Source organism: Triturus cristatus, chromosome 3_1 (assembly GCF_964204655.1).
Source record: "Triturus cristatus chromosome 3_1, aTriCri1.1, whole genome shotgun sequence".
Taxonomy (NCBI): domain Eukaryota; kingdom Metazoa; phylum Chordata; class Amphibia; order Caudata; family Salamandridae; genus Triturus; species Triturus cristatus.
In genome coordinates, this window is record NC_140583.1 from 360,324,250 (window position 1) to 360,349,120 (window position 24,871).

General features: G+C 46.9%; 1 protein-coding gene across 11 annotated transcripts in view; it reads left to right on the top strand.

Annotated features, from left to right (window-relative positions):
* The window catches only part of ZNF280D (zinc finger protein 280D), an 896,727-nt gene that overhangs the window by 591,037 nt on the left and 280,819 nt on the right, over positions 1-24,871 (top strand). The gene's annotated exons all lie outside the window — the stretch shown is intronic.

Genomic DNA, 24,871 nt, shown 5'->3' on the forward strand with positions numbered 1-24,871 from the left:
GATGCGTCCACTTTAGGGTGGGGTGCGCATCTGGGGGATCTGGAGATCAAGGGTCTTTGGTCTCCAGAGGAAAGGTTGCTTCACATCAACCTTCTGGAATAGCGGGCGATACGTTTGGCACTCAAGGCCTTCCTCCCTTCCCTTCGTGGTCAGTTGGTTCAAGTCCTGACGGACAACACTACCGCGATGTGGTATGTCAACAAGCAGGGAGGAGTGGGGTCTCTTTGTCTCTGCAGAGAGGCTCTGTGTCTCTGGTCCTGGGCTTGGGATCATCGGATTTGTCTGATGGCAAATCATCTGGCCGGGGTTCTGAACGTACATGCAGACGGTCTCAGTCGGCAGTTTTCTGCCGAGCACGAGTGGAGGCTTCATCCGGAGGTGGTTCGTCACGTCTTTCGGATGTGGGGAACTCCTCGGGTGGACCTGTTTGCCACTCTCGAATGCTCACTGTCCGTCATTCTGCAGTCTCAGTATCCGATGCAGGGAGCGTTGGGGGACGCGTTTCAGTTGAGTTGGGGCTCACAACTCCTTTACACGTTTCCTCCCATACCCTTGATTCCTCTGGTTCTGAGGAAGATTCGCCAAGACCGGGCCCAAGTCATATTGAACGCCCCAGATTGGCCAAAAAGGGTGTGGTATACAGATCTTCTCCACCTCTCCTCGTGCCCTCCGCTCGGTCTCCCTCTCAGGGCAGACCTCCTCTCGCAGTCGGAGGGGCAGGTTCTACACTCCCACCTCCAGAGTTGACACCTTCATGCCTGGCGATTGAACGGGGCAACCTGAATTCTTTTTCTCTCCCACCAGATGTTGTAGATGTAATTTTGTCTGCTAGACGTCATTCCACCAAATCTATCTATTCCTATAGGTGGTCTAAATGTGTGCTCTGGTGTGGGGAGAAGTCAATTGATCCTTTGAGGGCTCGTTTCTCTGACATTCTGCAGTTTGCCCTTTCTCTGGCTCAGAAAGGTTTTGCTGTAGCCACTGTAAAGGGTTACTTATCGGCTTTGTCGGCATTCCTTTGCTTGCCGGAATCAGCCATCCTTGTTTAAATCGCCTATTGTTTTACGATTACTAAAGGGCCTTACAAACAAGTTTCCTCCTACTTCTTTTATTGTGCCTCAATGGGACTTAAATCTTGTCCTAACTTATCTGATGGGTTCTCCCTTCGAGCCCTTACACAAGTGTCCCTTGAGACTGTTGTCTTTCAAGACTGTTTTTCTCATTGCGATCACCTCGGCAAGGAGGGTAAGTGAGCTTCAAGCTCTGAGTTCAAAACCCCCGTTCTTGACCATTCATGCTGAAAGAATGGTACTACGGACCATGGCTGCTTTTCTACCTAAGGTGGTAACTCCTTTCCATCTGGGGCAATCCATTACCCTCCCTACCTTCTATCCTCCCCCCTCACCCTTCCAAGGAGTAGGAGCGGCTTCACCGCTTGGACCCTAAGAGGGCGGTGAGCTTCTACCTTGACAGGACAAAAGACTTTCGAGTTGATGACCAGCTCTTCGTGGGCTTAGTTGGCTGCAGGAAAGGCAGAGCGGTGCACAAGCGCACCCTTTCCAGATGGATTGTCTTGTGCATCAAGATATGGTACTCTTTGGCTGGTAAGGAACCTCCAGAGGGTTTAAGGGCTCATTCTACTAGAGCTAAGTCTTCCACTTCTGCTTTGTCTAGAGGTGTTCCTGTGGAGGACATTTGTAGGGTGGCAACTTGGGCCTCCCTCCACACTTTGTACTGCTTGGATTCCGAGGTGAGGAGGGACGGACACTTTGCTCGTTCCATCCTTCAGGACTTTCTGGTATAGAAGGGTGGACACACTTCTCCGGGAGTGGGACTGCTGTGGGAATCTTTTCACAAGGTGAGGAATCCACTGGCAGATGTATCCATCAGAAGAACAAGTTACTTACCTTCGGTACCGCTTTTTCTGGTGGATAAAGTATCTGCCTGTGGATTCCTCACTGACCCACCTGCCTCCCTGTTGTCCACCCTTGTATACCTACAATTCTAATGATGTTTCAAAATGTATTTGTTACTGTCAAAGGCATTGTGTTATTTCTTTTGCCTTCCTATTTATTCTTCACACTGTGTGTTGCATTGTATATTATGTACTGTGTATACTGTGTATATATTGCTGTCAGTCTGTCCGTGTGCCTCGAAGGCACGGAAAAAAGGGCGTAACTGACGTCATCACGCCGACGAGGTCTTCTTATGGAGCCGGTGACGTCAGCGGAGTCGCGAGCGGAGCCGTGTCTCTGTGACGTAGTCTTAGACCTCATCGGTGTGGACTGCTACAAAAGGTTCCGAATGTTGCTGGCGCAGGGGATATTCACAGGGTGAGGAATCCACAGGCAGATACTGTATCTACCAGAAAAAGCGTTACCGAAGGTAAGTAACTTGTTCTTCAGGTCTCGCTATGGAAAATCATAAGAGTCCCAAAAAGTAATCACTTTGTAGGCTACTCCAGTTAGACTTACGCCACCTCAGTGTCTTAGTGAGAAAGCAGTCACTATGCTTGACCACCTTGCAGGAGGTGTTGCAAGCAGTTGATGGAAATGTTTTTTCCATCTGTAAGTCTCCAAGATGACTACTTCCACTTACTCCTCCATTAAATCTTTTGATTGATAATTTTAAAGATTTAAAGTAGTGCATCTTGGGTCTTCATATATACTAATACCGTGATGATTTGATTTAATTGTTACATTTATAGAGCGTGGGCTAATACTCCGAAAGGAGCATCCTGGCGCTAGTCAGAGGAAGGTAGAGATGGAGCCGCGGGGAACCTATATGAGGGATAGGCAGAATTTGTCTGAGGATCCGAAGATCCCAGTTTTCAGTGCCTTCCTAAACTGCGTCTCTATTTTCAACAGCCTCAGGTGTGTTGGCAAGAGGTTCCAGGCTTTAGTTCCTATTGCTGCTACTGTTTTTCCTCCCTTGATTTTGTACCTAAAGCAGGGGGGTTTGAGGAGGTTTATTTATGAGGATCTGAGAGTCCTGATCGTGGTATATGGGGTGAATCTGGCTGAGAGGTACGTTGGGCCTAAGTTTAGTGAAGCTCTGAAAGTGATTAGGAGTATCTTAAATAGGATTCTCTTATGCAGTGGAAGCCAATGGACGCTTTTAAGTGCTGCGGAGGACCTATATAATTTCAGGACTAAGTGGGCTGCCGCGTGTTGTACCACTTGTAGTCTTTTTAGTGTTTGTTTGTTTAGGAGGTTGTTGCAGAAGTCATGGTGCGAGAGGATTAGTGCCACCGTAACTGTCTTCCTTGCAGTAAAGGAGATGAAGTCAAATAATTTTTTTAATGACTTGATAAGGTTGAAGCAGTAATGACTGGTTCGTCAAGGATGCTGCAACAGATGCTACAAAATATCATTAATAACTTGTGGAGGATTATTTGAGAAGCAATGACTGACTGTGAACAATGTCAAAAATCATCCCTAATAATATTCTGCTTTATTATTTATTTCCTTGGTTAGGCATGGTGATTCCCTTCATAGGAATGGTAAACAAACCTAATTTCCCTAACAAGCCAGAACGAAAAAAAAAAAATATTGAAATGTCAGTGGGTATTCTAAAGCGACTGCTGGGCACAGTTTTGCGTTGTATAGGTGTGCTGGCTGAATATTTGCCCAATAAAGGAATTACTAGACTTGTAGGTGGATATCTGGCTCTTATTAAAACATAATTTAGGTCACATCAAGAAAAAGATGCTGCCACATGGGGGGCTTCTTCCAATGAAAAGCCTCTTGTAGCTTCCATCTTACCCCATCTTGGTTATGACCATGGATGAGTCAGTTCAAAGATGGGAATCTCCTCTTAAGAAGCAAACCTGCACATCCGATGCATAATAATTGCACATGATTGAGCATTATCGGGAAAGGCCTAGAATCTTACTTACCTCCCAGAGTATCTTGTTTGGTGTTAATTGGCTTGGACACAAAATCAATATTTAATATCCACAAGCAGAGAAGCTTGGTGTCTGGGCAATACGACTCCAGATCTTGTCAGAGGCAGAGTGCTTTCCCAGAGCAGAGAGGGATAAAGTGGATTTCCTCAGCTGCACAATTCACGATTGCTACTAATGGGAAATCACTGTCTATCTTTTGACGTGTGATGCACGGGAAAAAGCAAAATTCAACTTGTCTGTCGTGACCCAACAGGAAACACCTGTAATACGGAAGCAGGTAGCCAGAGGCGAGAGCATAGGGGAATGCATTTTTCATTGCATGGTCAGGTGCATGTGTGTATGCTTTTCCTTCTCTCCTATTAATGCCAAGGGTCATCACAAAGCTGAAAAGAGTCCTATCCAGATGATTTGATTGCTCTGACTCAGCCCATATAGTACTGGTCCGTGGAACTGCTACCCACTCCACTGGGTCACAGACAAGCCTTCTCTCCAGGCCACATTCAATTCCTGCATAACAATCCAGTATCTTTGCAACTATCAGCCTTGCTTCTGTATTAAATTATTATTCCCATTTAGAAGTTTAGGTTGACTTTAGAGAGATTCTTAATCAGACTAGAGTTCTGCTTTTAAACCAGACATATACAGCTAAATGAAAAATGTTTTGCATGTGGTGGTCATCCTCTCTCAGTACATGCCACAGCTAGTTGGTACAAGCATGAGGCAAGGTGTAAAGTGCTCCTGTCCGCCATATCAAGGTGTATTCATTCTCCGAACCACCCTTTTGTATGGTTTGACAAGGTAATTATAGAATAGATAAAAGGCCTTTTTTTTATCCTTCCGTTCCTTAAGCAATCCAACAGTAAAATGGGAGCTCAACACAGTGTTTTCCCAACTAATGAGGAATCCTTTTGAGTTGATGCATAGTGCTAGGCTCAAATACATCGTCTTGAAAACAATGTTGTGACTGAAATCCAACCATGTTTAGTTAAGACACCCTATTTGAAAATGACGAAAGAGACACTTGCCTGTAGTAGTGGGAACCACAGTACTACTTGCTCCTGCCCTTGCTGGACTCTAAAGGATGAAACGGGCAAAAGAGCTAGCTCCCACAAAGCACCCAGGAGAGGTATCCCTTATGCATTAAGCAGACCGTGTCCTTTGGGCTCCTCAGTGGCTTTCAGCTGCCTTTTGCACAGTGCCTAAGTTAGAACAGCCCCCTGGTTGTGGCATAAAGAGTAACTTTTTATTGAAGCATTGTTTGAAATCTAAACTTTGCTCAAACCTTGTTTTACAAATAAAAATGATCAAATAGTTTTCATGTGGATTCTTAGCTCAACTTCTCAATCATGCCACTATGAACACCAAGGTGAAAAGCATCTCATTTCTCAGTTACCCATAAACATCTATGGTGTGTGCAGGTTTTAAACCCACCCACTTTTGTGACTAGGTTTATTGTATTTTAAACCAAGAAATAAACCTGATCCGAGGAAGCAGGTTCCATCTCCCGGCTTTTTCATTGCCAAGTCACGAGGAAGCAGGTTCCATCTCCAGGCTGTTTCATTGCCAAGTCACAACATAGGAAATCACAGCGGGCGTGGCCAAGCCAGCCAAGATGGCGGACGCACCTTTCTAGGTCTCCGCTCGGCAGCCCGCGCTAAATAACTGCCCATATGTTATAAATGCCCGCAATCCCCTGAAAACACGCACCGGAGCTGGCGCGGACCACAGGAGTCCCCTGCTGAACCGTGAAATGCGGACCAGAGGGAAAATCAGCCTTGAGGAGAGATCGGCTCGGCGGCCGCGGGCCGTAATCAAAATGGCGGCATCCACCGCTCCTATCTGTCAACCGCGAAATAGACTGAGAAGGCACGACCCGGTGATCGACACTAGGACTGCTACAACTTTGTGGAAGGGCCGGACAAGTAAGCCTCTTGGAGTGCCCAACCAGCGCCACTGACAACAGGTGAGAACCTGCCGCGTGAAAGGCGCGACCCCGGGAGCAGCACAAAGAGGCGAGATCCCACCGCACCTCGGTGCCCGCTCTGAAAGGCTCTCGCCCCCAGTGGATGGTGCCCTGTCCTGAGCCCTAGACTGCCTGGAAGAGGGGAGCTCTTTCCCTCCTCCCTCTCACCCCCCCACCCCCCCGCACGACGCTAGGACTCTAGGCACGAGGAGGGGGGACTCACAGGGACACGCAGCGCGCCTCCGGGGACGTTGCGGAGCTGCCGGCGCTAATACCCCAGCGAGACGGGGCTCTGTCGGAGGCCCTCACCGGCATCATTGGATCCTTCCCCCCACCCCCTCCAAACGATACCCGCAACGAGGGGGAGGCGAACACAGCACCTGACCTGATGAACTCCTACCCGAAACGAGGAATGCTCCGCCCGGGCCTCTGGGCTACCCAGACAAGGTGAACTCCTCCCCCCCCCCCCCCCCCTCTGCACGGCGCTGAGACTCAAGACGCGCGGAGGGGGGACCCACAGGGACAAACTGCTCGCCTCCAACCGGGGACACTGTGAAATTAACAGCACCGAAGCGCCAATGTGATGAGGACACCCCAAGATGCCATTGTTGAATACCGGGAAAGACGGGCGCCATTAGATCCGATCCCCCTCTTCCCACACTCCTAACGACGCACACAGGACCAGATAGGACCGAGGAAGTTTGTGAAACACGAGGGGGACATATGGCCAGGGCACGGAGGACCCCCACAGCAGACCACAGACGGTACCAGACACCCCCAGGTGCACGGAGCAGGGCCCGCTAACACCAAGAGTTGGAGGAAGGTGCCGAGTGGGGCACTCACCGAAGTGGGAATCCACAGAATACCACATAGCAAGGCCCCATTCCAACTCAGGAGTGCGAAGATGGAGGACCGCGAAGTAACGATGGACCGCGGAGAGCAGCGGGGAGTGGGTCCCACCATCAATGTCATCAGGGCGATACTGCCATGTAATATCCTCCTACCACCCCCTCAAAGTCATTGGGGTCCACCAAAGACCCGAAACTATTGGTGACCTCTCAACCGCCCAGCACTGGATAACAAAGCCACGGCCAGTAATTGTCACGGCCATAGATGGTGCCGATACTAATGTGACTCCACACCACAAGAAGAACACCATCCCCACACGCGAAGAGTGATACTGCAGATCTCGCTGCCAGCTCGCAGCAAACCCTGAAGATACCTCATAAACAAGGCCTGCTGAAACGTAATTGCACACACCCAGAGCAGCATGGGTCGGCAACGGATCACCGGGGCAACTTCGACACCATCAATAGTGAGACAGCCCTCTCCAGACCCCAAAACAGCACAACCGATAGGGGAGCCTCCCAGCACGGACTCCATGTCAACTAAACTGGATCAAGTCCTATCGGCAATCGAACACTCCCGAGTGACCATGGAGAGTTAGCTACGGACCTCAACTTACTGCGAGGTGATCATAGAAAACTAGCAGATAAAGTCAAACGGGGGGAGAGAACACTCCAAACGGTGGAACCTCAGATCCAATCACACCAAGGAGCTATTAAAGCACTACAAACTAGAGTGAAGGCCCTGGAAAACAAAGCAGATGATCTGGAAGGGCGCTCCCGTCGGAGCAACATTCCATCCTGAACCTACCGGAGTGGGCAGAGGGATCCAATCCGATATGTGGAAACATGGATTAAAACATTCACGAGGGAGAAAGATTTGACTCAGTACTTTTGAGTGGAGAGGGCGCATCGAGTCTCGGTCCGCAAACCACCTCCGGCATCATCACCCCAACCGTTCTTGTTGAAATTGCTCCATTACCAAGACAGAGACACTGTGCTCCGAGCAGCAAGACAGGCGGGACCACTCAGAGTAGAGGACAAACAAGTCCTGTTGTTCACGGATTACTCCCAAGCCGTCCAACGACAACAAGACTCGTTCTTAACATTAAAATGCACCCTACGCCAAAAGAACATACAATACGCACTATTATTTCCAGCCCGCCTCAAGATCATATTTGATGGGATCTCACACTTCTTTACAGACCCCACAGAAGCGAGCACCTGGGTGGAGCAATACTTAGGGGAACTTAATGGATGCAGAAACACACAGACTCAGTGGCCATCTGGCCGGCGGCGACAACACAAGCGGATCACTCTTACGCAACTGAGCCAAAGATCGGATCCTATTACCAAAAGCTCCCCCGATCTCGAACAAATCATAGCGGAACGCAGAACAGCAGTAGCAGTGACGCGACTGACTGGGGAGAGTTCAGAAGGATATAGAGGCCCGCACCTGTTCATGTCTAAAGAAGTCAGTGACGCACAAACCTCTCGAGACTGCTCGGTCACACCTCCGATGGTGGCCCCTCAGACGGCGGACACATTGATATGATGTCCAGGTCAATGACTGAGAGAGATGGTCCATCATAATACTCCTAAAAGTACAACACACTGACTATCTGGAGAGGGTGCTGTCAGATCACGATGCCCACATATTGACCCTTAGATGGAAACCGCCCCATACCCACCTGGAAACTACCATGAGAGTACCTCACAGACCAGGTATTCAGTCACGATCACGGGGAATATATCCAAGAACACTTTACGTTAAACGCGGGCACGGCATCATCTCGACTGATCGAATGGGACACATTCGATGTGGTAGCTAAGGATCATTGCATACAACAAATAGTAGGGGTACGCAGGATACTGGAAAAAACACTGCAGAAGCGGAACAAACATTAGCGGCTCTAACGAAAAAAGCTGACGCGGGTGAGGCCACCCCAAATCAAATATCCAGCGCTAAAACAACCCACGCGGAAACGCTGAGAGACCTTCGCAAATATAGTTTTAGGGTTCATGCTTCCAAAGTACACCGGAAAGGCAATATGGTAGGAACACTACTAGCTTGGCTTGCCTGGCAAGACTCAACTGCGAAACCAATTACCGAGCTCGCTGATGAAGCTGGCATTCTCTGACACTCACAACTGGATATTCTGCGCATCTTCCATGATTATTATTCTGACATTTACTGAGGCCCAGAGCAACGTAACCATCAAACGATTATCAGATTCCTGCGCCCATTGCACCTGCCCCAAGTCCCTCCCGCAGACAAAAAAGCACTGGAGGGGGAAGATCAAGTCCACAGATCTTTCCCAGTCTATCAGAGCATTGGCACGTAACATAGCGCCAGGAGTGGACGGCTTTCCAATTGAATATTATGGCACTTTCGCAATCCGGTTGATACCCCCACATGGTGACCATGTACAATGACGCATTAGACGAAGGCGAACTTCCAGGCTCCCTTAGGAAATCGGTCATAATTACATTCCCAAAACCACACAGGAACCCCACGCTCTCCTCCTCATACAGGCCAATTACTCTCCTAAACGCAGACTGTAAGATACTGGGCAGATTGCTGGCAGATCGATATACCCAAATCCTGACACCATAGATCCATCCAGACCAATGTGGATTTATTCCGCGACGTAACACCTCGCAGAACCTACGCAGGTTATTTCATATCCAAGATAGGACAAGAGCGCAGTTTCCCAACGCAGCATGCCTGATACTAGACCTTGAAAAGGCCTTCGACACGCTGCTATGGCCATACTTATTTGCGGTCCTCCGCAAAAGCAATATAGGACCTACATTGACAGCCTACACGAAGCTCATCTATACAGGCCTCACCTGACGAGTCAGAATAGGTAAATACATCTTTCCCTCGTTCGTCGTAGAAATGGGAACCAGACAGGGTTGTCTACTATCTCCCTTTCTATTCGCCCTAGTGGTGGAACCCCTAGCAATAAGCCTGCAACGAGAGGGTGAGACCTGGGGTATCTGACACGGTGCATTGTGTGTCCCTATACCCGAATGATCTTTTAATTTATGTCCGTGATGCTACCCAAGACTTAACACCTATCTGGTCGGCACTAAGGGAATTCGGGGAGGCCTCCGTCCTTAACGTTAACTGGGGAAAATCCACTCTGTATCCACCGAGTCCTCACATGGCCCCTTTTGAAATTCAGATCGGACCTCGGACACTTGCCTGGAGCGCCGAGGTGCCCAGATACCTTAGGGTGAGATTGTATTACTCCCCGGAGGACCTGTATGATGGGAACCACCGTAGGGCGTTAGCGGAGATACGATCGGCAGAGGCGTTCTGGAAAACATTTCCCCTAGCCCCCATCGGACGAGTAGCTCTTGCAAAAATGATTATGAGAATTAGATACCCTGCTCACGGAACTGATCGGGAGGTGCGGGGGGGAGTCGACACAGGGTGGCATTGACTACACTGTATTTGCCCACGAATCAAGGGGGATTGGGAGCGCCATCTTTTGAGGCATACTTTCTAGCAGCCCAACTGTAGTGGTTGTCACACTCGACACAGTCACATCGGGGAAACCACTACAGAGGAGGGCCATATATCACTCCAAGCAATCCATAGAATGCTGCTACCGGGCACCAGGCCCTTGCGCTCTCGACCTCTCCAGCTATCCATAGCTCGCACATTATGATGAGAATCCATCGCATGTCCAAAGGCAGACCCTCGTACTCACCCCTACTTCCTTTGGTGGGTTTCCCCAGAGAGAAGAAATACTACACTGCTGGCGCTCTCCAGGTCTGGACCGACCTTGCGGTCACAGAGATGGAGTCCCTGTTTGAGGAGGGCCAACTTAAGACATTTGCCCAGATGGCCGACCACTATGGCCTCCCGCCAGGCCAGTTCTTAACACATAGGCAACTTATAGATAGCAGCCGTCGATACTGGGATCTAAACGAGGGAGAGACTCTGTAGCACCCAGTGATACATACCATTTTACACATGGGAGCGGGCTGACGCCTGAACACGTGGCTTTACAGGGCTATCCGGGAACTGATACTCACCCCATTACAGTCATTGCGTCAGACGTGAGAAACGGAAATGGGAAGAGTGTTTAACGACGAAGAATGGGACACCACTTTAGAATACCCCAAAAAGGTCTCCAGGAAAACGCGTTTCAGGAACATTCAATTCAATGTCCTTCACAGAGCATACCTCACGCTGCACCGCCTCCACCGTTTTTATCCCGCCACTCACTTTGCATGCCCCCGATGCCTAAGCCCAGAGGCAGACTTTAAACGCATGTTCTGGGACTGCCCTACCATTCAAGACTACTGGGAAAGCGTTCAACAGACACTCAGGCGCATGACCAATAGTACGACTATGACCACATGGGAAGCTTGCGCCCTCGGGATCTTCCGCAGGCGGAAGACCGAAAAATTGCAGAACCGCTTTGCATCCCTCGCCATTCTTTTAGCAAAAAGGGGAATAGCCATGCGTTGGCGAGCCCCTATGGGACCCCGGGTAGCAGCATAGGTGGGCGCCATGAAATAATGGGGTAGTGCGGAGGAGGAGGTGCTGAGGGAAGAGCAAGTCAAGGGCATCCGTAAGCACCCCATTTCTTTAGAATGGACACCGTTATTACACACATTCACACATGAAACGACTACGGTGGAAGTACCAACAGACTCCCAATCTCAGACCCCGCCTTTGTCCCCTGCAGGGTCGGTAGCAACAGTCCCTCGACAAACCCCACCAGTCTAGATACAATGCTCCGCTAAAGTCATGCCAGGAGCTCTACTCTCATACACGGTGATAGCCAGTCATGAAGGCTCTAACCCCCCCATAAACGTACCATCACACAATACGCACCAACACAACATGCGAAGATGACGACACTGTCTGCATTATCGATATTTTTGACACCCGGTCCGATAGCTCCCCAATGTCACCCCTAGTTGTACCTCCATAGTTAACAGTTTGCTATTTTACGTCAGCAGTTGCAATCCCGATGTTAGCTGGGAACACATTCACACAAGATTGGACACAATGACACTGGGAAAGAACCTATGAGTACAACATTGATACATACTCATCGGGAATGAGCCCAGCCAGAGTTTCAGAAACTTTCACTGAGCGGTACAAACCAGAAGGAGGGTTCCCTTCAGAAACAGTTTTCAATGTATACAATCCATAACGGCTGTAAGGCAGTAAAAATATGTATGTAACTACTTGCAATCATTCAGCTCCCAACTGCAGTTATGTGTCAATGCATGATAATGATGTAAGCTGTTGATTTGTGATAAGTAATGTAAAAATCCCGATAAACAAATTAAAAAAAAAAAAACAGAGAATCACACTTTGTTTCTCATTGTTGTGAATTGATTATGGTAAATATCTGCATTATGAAAAGCCTGTTCAATATAGTGAACAGCTATAGTACCTGTATATGGCAGGACAGTTGCCCTTGAAGGCTAGCATATGTACATCTCACAGTTTGGTACTCTGGTCACAAACTTCAGGTATATTTTTCTGTTTAGCCAGAATGGATCCAGGAAGAGAACTGTTCTTTCCCTCTTTTTTTCTACTGTTGCCTATTGTGATTTTTGGAACGTTTTCATATTAATTATGCTTGTATTGTATAAAATAATGGAACTGGGATCCTGTTAGATTAATTGTAGTAAGCTATGTTCAATTGCTACCTTTATGATTGGAATTAAACAATCTTAACCCTATACACACAATATAAGCCAATTTACTATTGTATCTAGATTTTAAAACTGCGCATTTTTCAACTAACCAACCTTTTGGCTTTTTGTGTCCCACCTATTTATTTATTTATTACATCCAAGGCTACAAGATCTCACATTATAACTAGAGTTAAATGTGAATCCTTTCAGTCGATGCGAGTATCATGCCACTATCCACACCAATTATTTATACAAATTGATGCTAGACATTACTTTCATATGTTTTTGTTTTTCCAACCAACATGGTTCACTACTCCTCCACCATATGTTAAGTCATTGTTAAGTGGACCAACTGTAGGGCAGATTACCAACCATGCTTTTGGAATTAGATATTCATGTATTGTTCACTGTACCCTAATTTTGCAGATTGTGTCAATTTCTCTTTTTTCCAACCTTACCTGTGACTTCAGTAAGCATATCAGTATCCCAAATGGCCTTTGTGGATCAAATCTCTCCTCATCTCTATTCCAGCATCCACCATTAGTATCCATCTTTATGGCTAATCTTGATCTTTAATGTATCTGTTAAACTACACGCCCATTTTTTTATTTTATTTATTTTTTACCTGCATGCCACTCTGTTTGTAACCAGGTGGAATGATTTTTCTCTTTCTGTTTGCCAGTTCAATGTGACCCGAACTGTTATCTCTTGGTCTACTTTACATCACTTCTATCTGAAAGAAGCACGTTAGTGATAGATTCCTTACCTTAGAATTACCCCCTGGCATCAGACTGGATCCAGAAAGCTTTCGTCAGCAGTACCCGTGCGCGTCGGAAGGTGGCGGCATGCGGCTCTGCGTCCGTTGTAGGCGTCGTGATAGCCGGGAGGAGGTCACTGCAGCTACTTAGACACTGCCCTCGCGCGCTGTCCGTTTTTTTTTCTTCTGTGCCAGCAAGCGCAGATCCGGAGAGAGCGGTACCCCCAGTCAATTTGTGACTCAGCTTTTTTTGGGGGATTATTTGTCTCTGTTCTTTTGAATCTTTGATTCAAGACTAACCTCCTGACAGAAGTGCTTCGGCTGGCGGCTTCTGCAGCAGAGCCGCTGCTGCCCTTTAATGGTGAGCTTTCAGACGTTCTTTTGGGCACCTGGTCCAGGCCCAACACAGGGGCTTGACGCCATCGCCCGGCTCTGGGCGACACCATTTTCCTCTCCCAACACCCTACCCCTGAGACCTTGGTTGTCCAAGCCTCTGCGTCCCTGAGCGCATTCCCTTCCGCACCTCCGGAGAGGGAACCCAAGAAACTGGAGCAGTTTGGGATGAAGATTTTCTCTTCCGCCAGTTCAGGGTTGCGATCTGTGAACACTGCATGCCTCTTGGGCCGTTACTCACCCTCAGTGTCAGGAGGAGGCCCGGGCGGTGCCGCCAAGTTCACAATTCGTTGTGGCCTTGACACCGCCGACTCGCTAGGCAGAGCGATTTACACGACAGTAGCGCTACGCCGTCACGCCTGGCTGAGTACTACTGGCTTTTTGGGGGATGTCCAGGACACTGATGGACATGCCTTTTGATGGCACTCGCCTTTTTGGGGACAAGGCAGTGTGTTGGAGCGCTTTAAGGACTCACGGGCTATGGCTATGTCCTTGGGCCTTTCAGCCACGCGCACTCCTTCTTCTTTTAACTCCGTTCGTGGCCAAGGAAGGGGCACCCAAACCCGTTCGTATCCGAGCCACAAGCCTGCGCAGCAACAGTCTCAGCGCAGCAGTGGACGCGGGACCCGCCGAGGTGGGTCACGGGGCCAGCGGGCGGGTCAGTCACCACCTTCCCTGCCATCACTGCCTCCAAACCTTCCTAGTCCGTTGTTTCTCGCCCACCACACACCAGTGGGCGGCAGAATTCGCCATCACCTCCCCCACTGGCGCACCATCACTTCGGACAGGTGGGTTTTACAGATAGTCTGAAGGGCTTACTCCCTCCCCTTCGAGACTACCCCTCCAGCCATTTCTTTAATCAAAAAGGAACCCGGAGCCTAGGAGGTCCTGCACAACGCTCCTAGAAGATATGCAAGTCAAAAGAATGTGCAGTTCCTAACAGTGGGGAGGGGAGAACAGGTCTCTTATGGATTGCCCTCACACACCCAGAAGGGTGTCATGCTTCAACATTGGGCTGTGCTTCTCGTCGGGCCGGCGCTGCAATGCACCTTTGGGGGTGAGTTACTTTTCTGCTCTCTTATGATTACGCCACGGTCACCAGCACAAGTTAAGATTTTAAAATAATGGGTCACACGCCTATGCCCTGGCACTTGATTATCGCAAATTGTTCGTGCATCAGCATACTGTTACACTTGACTATGCGCCCACACTGTTTGGCATTCTGCGAGTGGAGTGCCATATACCCACATTTAAACGGTCTCCATGACTAGGTAAAGATTTTAAAGTAATGCGTCACTCACTGATGCCCTGTCACATGTTTAAGAGTTGATTATTGTTTGTACGACTTGTTGTGCATCAGCTTACCGTTGCACTTGACTATGCGCTCACACTGTTGGGCGTGTTGCGAATGAATTGCCGTAAACCCACATGTAATCGCCACTGAACGCATGCAACATAACGCTGGCACTACAACTTTTTGGGTGTCACAAGATAATGCGATGTTACATCCGATCCTTTGTTGCTAAGCGCGTATCTTTATTACGCAATGTGATGTACACTGAGTCTAGTTTCATTTTTAATCCGCACTCACCAACAGTATGTCATCCTTCCCTTTTGGCATTGTTTGACCATGCATGGAAGTCACTGTACTATTGGGGGGTACTATTGTTTTCCAGATGGGTTCTGGAATTTTTAATTTTGCATATCTTACAGGTCTCAACAATCCGGGCCTCGCCTGGATCTTCTCAAAACAATGCTGGTGAGATTGACAGTACTCAGCATTGGCCTTGTAGTAGTGTTAGAGTTTCAGAGCATTCACTCTTGTAGACATTGGTCCTGAAGAATTGCCGAGTGACCCGTTAGGGGCAGAAGGCAAGAAACATGTTGACCACACTCATACACTAGACCCTGTGGGATCATTGTTATTCCAAATAGGGCTCACACATTTTAATTAGGTTAGCACACCCAGTAAATAAAATTAGTTCACTGAGGGCAGTACTAAACCTATTTTAAGCCACCATTCACACTCACACACTACCTTGACCACTCACCCTCATGCACCTTACGGCTATCTCTAAAAGATCTCTGGAAAAGAGCCCCTTTGCGGGAGTCCGTCAGGCATTGCAGCGCCGGCCCGACGAGGAGCACAGCCCAATGATGAAGCTCAACACCCTTCTGGGTGTGTGAGGGCAATCCATAAGAGACCTGTTCTCCCCTCCCCACTGTTGGGAACTGCACATTCTTTTGACTTGCGTACCCCTCCAGTCATGCCACCTCAGTACCACCGGATGTCGGGGGATCACTTGGCACTTCTCCAGCAGGAAGTTGCGGCCCTCTTGGCCAAGGGGGCCATCGAGCACGTTCCGACGCCAGAAGTAGGTCGTGGTTGTTACTCCCACTACTCCTTGGTTCCAAAGAAGGACAAGGGCCTGCGTCCCATCTTAGACCTTCGGAACGTCGATCGCTTCCTCCGGAAGGAGAAGTTCAAGATGCTCACACTTGCTCATGTCTTGTCTGCCCTCGACCCGCAAGACTGGATGGTAGCGTTGGACCTGCAGGACGCTTATTTTCATATCCCCGTCCTGCCGGCCCACCGTCGTTACCTGCGGTTCACAGTAGGCCATGAGCACTTTCAGTTCACCGTGCTTCCTTTTGGTCTTACCAACGCCCCTTCGGTGTTCACGAAAGTGTTGACGGTGGTCTCAGCTCATCTGCGCAGATCAGGGGTTTCAGTCTTCCCCTATCTCGACGACTGGTTGTTGAAGGCGGGCTCGCCCCAGGCAGTCGTCTCCCACCTCCAGACTACAGCCGACCTTCTGCATTTGCTGGGGTTCTCCATCAACGTGCCAAAGTCGCACCTGATTCCCTCTCAGAAACTCCTCTTTATCGGAGCAGTTCTGGACACAGTGCATTTTCGGGTTTATCCTCCCGAACAGCAAGTCCGAGACATTTGGGCTATGATTCCGATCTTTCAGCCCATGTCCTGGGTTTCGGTCGGTATTGCCTTGAGGCTGCTGGGCCTCGTAGCCTCCTGCATCCTGCAGACCAATCATGCCAGATGGCATATACAGGCTCTGCAGTGAGACCTGAAGTTCCAGTGGGCGCAGCATCAAGGGGACCTGTCCGAGTACGTCTAGATCTCAGAGGGCCCTCTGCAGTGGTGGCTCACGAACCAGCATTGGGTCAGCGACAGATCACTCTCCCTTCCCCAACCTGAGCACACTGTGGTGACGGATGCATCCCTCCTGGGATGGGTCGGCCACATGGGAGAGGCGTAGATCAGAGGCCTCTGGTCTCCAGTGGAGTCCAGGCTCCATATCAACCTTCTGGAGCTCCGGGCGATCCAACTTGCACTGAAGGCATTCCTTCCCTCTGTCAAGGGGAGAGTAGTGCAGGTGTTCACAGACAACACCACTGCCATGTGGTACTGCAACAAGCAAGGTGGGGTGGGGTCGTGGACCCTATGTCAGGAAGCTCTGCGTCTGTGGACATGGCTGGAACGTCAAGGCATTTCCTTGGTGGTTCAACACTTGGCAGGTTCTTTGAATGCTAGGGCGGACGAAATCAGCCGCAGGTGCATGTTGGATCACGAATGGGGTCTTCACTCGGAGGTGGGACAAGGTCTCTTTCAACAGTGGGGGGGGCCTTGGTTAGATCTATTCGCCACTGAAGAGACCGCGCAATGTCAGCAGTTCTGCGCGTTGGAGTTTCCAAGGCGGCACTTGCTCAGCGACGCTTTTCGTCACAAGTGGAGTTGCAGTCTATTGTACGCCTTTCCGCCTATACCACTTCTATGCGCCTATACCACTTCTATCCAGAGTGCTGAAGAAGATATGCACGACCAGGCCAAAGTCATTCTTTTGGCCCCGGACTGGGCTCGAAGAGTTGGGTATCCCGAGCTACTCAATATGAGCGTGGATCCCCTGATCAGACTGCCTCTTCAGGAGGATCTTCTGTCGCAGCAGCAGGGGACAGTCCTCCACCCGAACCTGTCCCTCCCGCCTCCACCTCCATGCGTCCAGATTGAGCGGCGACAGTTGATTTAATTTGATTTGCATTTTGCAGTCTGTGATATAATTTTGGCAGCCAAATGCCCTCCCTAAATCGGTATACGCCTGCAGGTTGAACAAATTTGTGGCATGGTGCACAGCAAAGGCTGTGGATCCCCTTTCTGCCCCTCTTTCAGAAGTCCTTTTGTTCTTTCTTTGGCCCGGCAGGGCTCTGCTCTGGGCACTATTAAGGGCTATCTTTCTGCAATTTCGGCCTTTCTCAGGCTCCCTGATCAGCCCTCTCTTTTCAAGTCCCCTGTCGTAAATAGATTTCTCAAAGGCATTACTCACCTTTTCCCTCCTATTCCGTTGTGATGCCACGATGGGACTTGAATCTGGTTATTACTTATTTGATGTGCGCTCCTTTTGAGCCGCTTCACAACTGTCCTCTTCGTTTACTAACTTTGAAGACTGCTTTCCTGGTTGCCATCACCTCCGCTAGGCGCGTGAGTGAGCTCCAGGCTCTTTCCTGTAAACCCCCTTTTCTGTCTGTTCACCCGGACAAGGTTGTGCTTCTCACTCGTCCTTCCTTCTTGCAAAAGATTGTTACTCCCTTCCACATTGGGCAAACTATCACCTTGCCCACTTTCTTTCTGCCTCCGCACCCTTCCAGAGAGGAAGAGAGGCTTTACCGTCTGGACCCAAAATGTGCGCTCTCATTTTACCTGAATCTCACACAACAATTCTGGGTGGATGGCCAGCTCTTTGTTGGCTACGTAGGCGCCAAGAAAGGCCAGGCTGTACACAAGAGGACTACCTCCCGCTGGGTTGTCTTGTGTATAAAAGCCTGTTATTCTCTGGCTAAAAAGGAACCTCCGGTGGGGTTGCGCGCCCATTCTACCAGGGCGACAGCACTACTACTGCATTGGGATGTGGTTCCCCCTGCAAGACATGTCAGGCAGCCACATGGGCCTCCCTGCACACTTTTACTAAACATTATTGCCTTGACAGCCAAGTCCGGAGAGACGGCTTCTTTGGCCGTTCTGTTCTCCGTGACTTTCTGGTGTGATCTTGGTTCGCAGACCCTCCACCGGGACTGGTATTGCTGGGGTATCTACTCTAAGGTAGGGATTCTATCACTAACGTGTTTTTTCAGATGAACATTAGTTAGTGATAGATTCCTTACCGCCCCACCCATCCTCCCCGTTCTGCGAACTTATTTCTAGGGTTAAGGTCATCCCTTTCAGGGTCCTAGTTTCAATGTATCTTGCATGGCTCTGAATTCCTGGTGCGGAAAGTCGTGTACAGAACTGACGTCCGCGCGCAAGGGCGGCATCTAAGGAATCTATCACTAACTAATGTATCTTACAGATATATCATTACCAAAGGTAAGTAACTTGTTCTTTACAGCCTTGAAATTGCCATAGTTACGAATCTAGTTTGCTGTATTAGATGCTTTTTTAAATAAACGGTGAAACTTCACATCTCATACAATTTGTCAGACACTGAATATCACATTCCTGTTACTTGGTTGTGCTATTAAACTGTTTATCTCTAATATACTGCATTCTCCTACTGGCTGGAAGAAGACATAGATATTGGTGCTATGTACAATAAACAGGATTATCTTTATAATTCAACAAAAGACATTTTGAGTTACTTTCCGTACTATCAACATACTTGGAGTGCTCCAGACAAACATTTTATTTTTTTGGGAGAGCCCAGTCATTAAGGACTTCGTAGAGGCAACTAAAGTCTTTCCACCTGTTAAGAGATCATCCCCTCCCCAGGTACTCATTCTAGTCCTTTACAAACTCTGTTCCTCCATTTTAGTCAATCTGTTAAGCTTTCCAACAAAATATGTGAAGGGAATTTTCTTTTTGTGGTAGCCATCGCTTTCACATTAGCAGTTGGTGCCTTCCAAACACAATACTCCCAGGAACTTTGTTTTGTGTTACCTAAAAATAAGATGGTCATGAAGGCCTGTAGCAAATGAGTTCCGCTCATTTAATCCTTCTTGATGTTTCGCTTTTGACGACCCATTTTTTTAACTTTCACTGTGAGCGAGTCTCTCTACCGGAGTGTCACCTACTGTAAATTCAGTATAAATGGAATGAAAGAGCTAGCCACTAGTGTCCGCCTTTTAAGGTACAGTTATTCTGCTGCTCCAGTAGAGTAAGAGGTATCGGGTCGGTTACACAGCACCACACGTGTGAGACTACCGCCTTGTGCAGCCTGGTATCTGCCCACAGGTAGCCTGAAGCAAAGGGGATACCTCGGGGCTTCCTGCTAACCTGGGGTAGGCCTTCAAATGTGAGTGGGCATTCATAGTGTACGTCTGTACTGCATACCACAGGTCTGTGGTGCTTAATTAATCTGCACCAAAGTAGTTTTGCACCACTTATGTCTACTAGGTCCAGTGAGGTGTCAACCTTAAAGTAAACGTGCATCCAGAGTCTAGATCCACAGTCCCTTTCTTCAAAACTACACAACATACTGCACTTTAAGAATAGTCCTATTTCCCAGGCACAGCAATAATCTGATTTCAGGCCCTTTCTCGGGCCAAAATAATTACTCTGCTGGCCGCCAGGAGGATCAAAGGCCTCCTCACACCATACAGCCATTAACAGCAATTGACCCTGTTCGAATGGGAACAGTCCAGCTCGATTCTCACTTGGGTCAAGACCGATTAGCCATTGGCTGGATCCAGACTGATGTGGCATGGTGTGCAAAATAACAAAGGACTTTGATGCAGCCAGTGTAGTTACCAGTGGCTGAGATTAATTCAAGCATTCCAACCATCACTTTTTTATATTCTTCAGTGTGGTGCTTTAGTGGGATGGGTATGCCCAGAAATAAGGCCTGTGCTTCTGAAACCAAGCTAAACCGGACTGTTGATCTCTTTAAGGGGCAAAGCCAATCTTGTGTTTCTTGTGTGCCAGATCAGGGAAGACCTGGCCTGACAGTTCAGGCTGGACTGTTACCTTTGGAGTGGGCTCAATACTTATTTGTATTTGGCAGGGTCCAAACTGAAGTGGCATGGTGTGCTAAATAACTGGGCTGGGATGAAGCTCAAGTAAATGCCAATGGCTGGGATTAATTCAAGCATTCCAGCCATCACTTTTTTGTATACTTCAGTCTACACAACATACAGTTAATAATTTGGGCTGCCACGTCCATCATGTGAGTACACTCCCTGAGCAAATTATATGGCTACTGTTCTCAGTACATGTTACTACGACAAAGGACACCTCTCACATCCTGTGAGAAACTATACATAAGGCACGATCCTCTGTACACTTGGAGAAAGCAAGAATCGCGTGTATCCAGGGAGCTGTTGGTCCAAAGACATCTGACATTCACCCCAGCTATGACTTCGCATTGTCCATGGGCTGTGCAAACAAAAGGCTTTACCAAGATTTTTTCAAGTATGCTCAGTGACATGACCTTTATGGTGTTGCAATTTTCCTTTTTATATAGCCTGTTATTGCCACTGTTTTGTTTGTTTTTATAGTTGCTAATTTGTGTATTTTTTGGCATTAGGGTAAGACTTTGATTTTACTTTTGTCAGTGCTTTTTAGCATTAAAAGGCCCGATGGATGGATCGGGGATATGTGTGTTTTTAAAGAAGTGATCCCTAAACACAAATCATGAAAACCCAGAGAAAGCACATAGGAAAATCCATGCAGTAAAATCCACACAATGCAAGGGTTGGAATGGAAACCATGAAGGTTTATTTTTCAAATTAAGTATCAATACATTAGGCAAAAAGGCTATAGTTAGCCAATCAATTCAAAGTTTGCAAAATGCAAATGAGTAAAATATCATAGGAGCAAAAACTGAGCCCTAATTTAATCAATAGTGAGCAATGAATATGTTCTAGCACAAGGCAAATGAAAATCAAGGAGTGTTTCACATAAGGACTGCTCAGTAAGCGCAGGACAGAAGAAACAAAAAAAAGTGCAGACTGATAAACTAACTTGTAGTCTGTTCTCGAAGGCGGTCAGGAAAGAACCAGGCTCACTTACCAAATGGGAAGTTTTTACACACTTTTTGACAAACAAATTGGACAGTCACTGTGGTACGATAAAGAAAGTACCATCAGGTTATCTAATAGTAAAACAGAAAACCTTTCAGATGGTATAATCGAAGTCTATTCATTAGTGATGCATTATGTTTTACAATAGAAAAAAAGCACATAAAAAAATGTACACATCCATTTGGCCTAAGTGGCCTTTCAATTGTCTACAGTTATAAATCTGTCATCTTCAGGAACAGCCGTTCGAGCAAGACCATAAAAATGACTGAAGTTCAAGCATTTAATGAAACCCGTAGGTTAGAATTGAAGCTTCTTGGTGCATAGGCAGGGAGTGGAAAGCAAGTTTGTGTTAGGCACTGCGCCTCACACACATTTGAAATGTTCAGTTTTGAAAACACCAGTAGACCAAGGCCTACTAATGCCAAGCTTAACATTTTTAATATGCTAAGCAAAGTTAAAACATAGCATTTGCGGCTCTCTTGTATTAGTTAAAAGCACAGATTTATTAATTGTAGAATATGCTTCCACATTGTTTTAAATAGAAATTCTAAGAGTATATCATTAGTACATATGTTTGAGTGTGCTTATTCATTGTGAAAGAGGATTTGGGACCTACTAACAAATTCTCCTGTGAGTTTCTCAGTACTGTTTCTCACCCCAAAAACACCATCTCCATTTAGTGTGCAATAGGTGTGTGAGGTTATAGTTCAGTAGGTTATTTGGCTCAGTATTGCTACATTTACTAAGCCCTTGCACCCAAATTGGTCTAAGGGAATCCAGCTCAGACAGTATTTCGGATGATCAAATTAAGCACAGCAGTGGTCTTTATTTTAGGTTAAGGCGCCACATAGAATAGTCACACACATTAATATTTGAGACTCTTTAAATGACGGTGCTGAAAGGTGAGAAGAACCACGCTACTCCTCAAAAAAAGGGGGCCTTAGCCCTCTACAAATAGAAAACACTCCTTAGCACACGTGATAATTTCAAAATGACAATATATATAGCGCGTTTCCACAGATGCTCAGCAAAAGAATACAAAAAGGATTTGTCTTCCTTCTTCTTAGTTGTTCTCTTTATTTTATGCAAGTCTTTTCAGTTATTCTTAACAGCCAACACGTGTTTCGTCGCTACAGGGGCATGTTGTCCCGCGACTTTCTCAAGCCTGTGTTTATATAAAGAAATATAAAAGACCAGTATATGTATTGGGACAGTATACAAACTTTTAGACAATGACATTTCTTAATCTTAAAGTAGTGGGATAGTCACCATGTTGGTGTAGCTCATGCTTCAAAAGTGAAGAAAATTAATATTACTAAAGTTAAGAACCAAAAGCATAGAAACACAGAATGTACCTCTGTGGAAACAGTAGGTCTATGAACCTAATAGCGATGGAGAGAGCAAAATTAGGTGCGTTTAAAATGATTTGTCTAGTTCCTGAGTTTCTCCAGAGAAAAAGAAAAATAAACCTGATGTTGTTAGCGATATCGTGTGAGGTGAATCATTCAAGGTGTTTGAGGGGTCTGGTAAAAGTGATCTTATGCGTGCATTGACTAGGTGAAACACTCGTGATGTGCATCAGTGCAATTAGCGTGATAAATATATTGATGAATTTGTAACTACCTATATCTTGTGTGGATACTGTATCTGAAAATCATAAGCAATATATATGTGAGGTCAATTAAGCTGTTCACAGTTCACTCTATTGTAATTTTCGAAATTAATATTAAGCTCTTGAAGAAACCTACTTAGTAAGCGGTGATCATTCCAAACCGCAAATGGTTTCAGGTGTGGTGGCGTCTTAAATATCGGAAGTGTTTATCCGGTTCTTGTTCCTTCAGGTTTAAACCTCTTAGTGCTGTAAAATTATGAAAACTCTAATTAAAATTTTGTCAACCGGCGTCTTTTCTAAATTTTATCAAAATATAAGCTGGCAATAAACTAGCCAAAATTAGTTTGAAAAAGGGGTTGAAAAGACAAACACTGGGTAGATGTGTATCTCAAATGGGCTATAACGATATGAGTGATAAGCAAAAATCTTCCAAAATTGTAACTTTAAACCATGCGTGGTGTCCCATAAGTAACAGGTATGGTTTCCCAGACATTACATGGATCTACATAGGGAGGCCACAGTCAGAAAGTTCTGCTTTAGGATCGACTGCAATATAATGAGAATCGGTATCTTGATCCCAATTATTTTCATTACTAAACCATAAGTGTCGAGAATAAAACTGCTCCGTTTGTGATTACAATATTGTGCCCCCTAGACACTTCTGTTCGAAATGTCAGGCTTCTGCCTTTGTGCATTCATTAAAAAGGGTTAAATATATCTTCAACGAGTCACGAGTCATGATCCCCGCTTTGCAAATTCACGTAGCTTACCTTATTCCACTAACGAGGAAGTCCTCCGTGACGCCAGCCTGTAGTTGCAATGCCGAGTGTGCTCGTGTGATGGGTTCCCCACATTAGTATCAGTTTCTGTTTTATTGTACTGACTCTAATGGATGGAGAGACACGTTAGTTTTCGTTCACCCACGAATATTTCACCCTGCACTACAAACCCAATAACTCAATTTCTCAACTATATAAATACTAGAATGACTAGACTGAGGGTCCGAATATTCTTGAGCCCATCAATTCAACTACAATTATCTTTATTGAATTTACCTAAGACTATTCTACATCAATCATACAACAAGACTGATTTCAGACCATTCATGGTTTCTATCTTTTTAGTTCTTGCTTATCACAACTTTTAAGTGGAAGCATAATAATTATATTGCTAAAGGCATGTAATTTGTCCAACCTAACATTAGTACATGTTCTTTTCCTCACATCATAAGATGGCCGCCGAATTAGAACAGTCTGTTTAGTCCTTCCTCTCTACTTACACCCTGAGAGTTAGAACTAAATTCACGTACAACGTGAATACACAGGTAATTTTTCCGGCTTTAAAACTAGTGTGGGGAACCCATCGCACGAGCGCACTCGGCATCACAACTACAGGCTGGCGTCACGGAGGACTTCCTCGTTAGTGGAATAAGGTAAGCTACGTGAATTTGCAAAGCGGGGATCACGACTCGTGACTCGTTAAAGATATATTTAACCCTTTTTAATGCACACACAAAGGCAGAAGCCTGACATTTCGAACAGAAGTGTCTAGGGGGCACAATATTGTAATCACAAACAGAGCAGTTTTATTCTCGACACTTATGGTTTAGTAATGACAATAATTGGGATCAAGATACCGATTCTCATTATATTGCAGTCGATCCTAAAGCAGAACTTTCTGACTGTGGCCT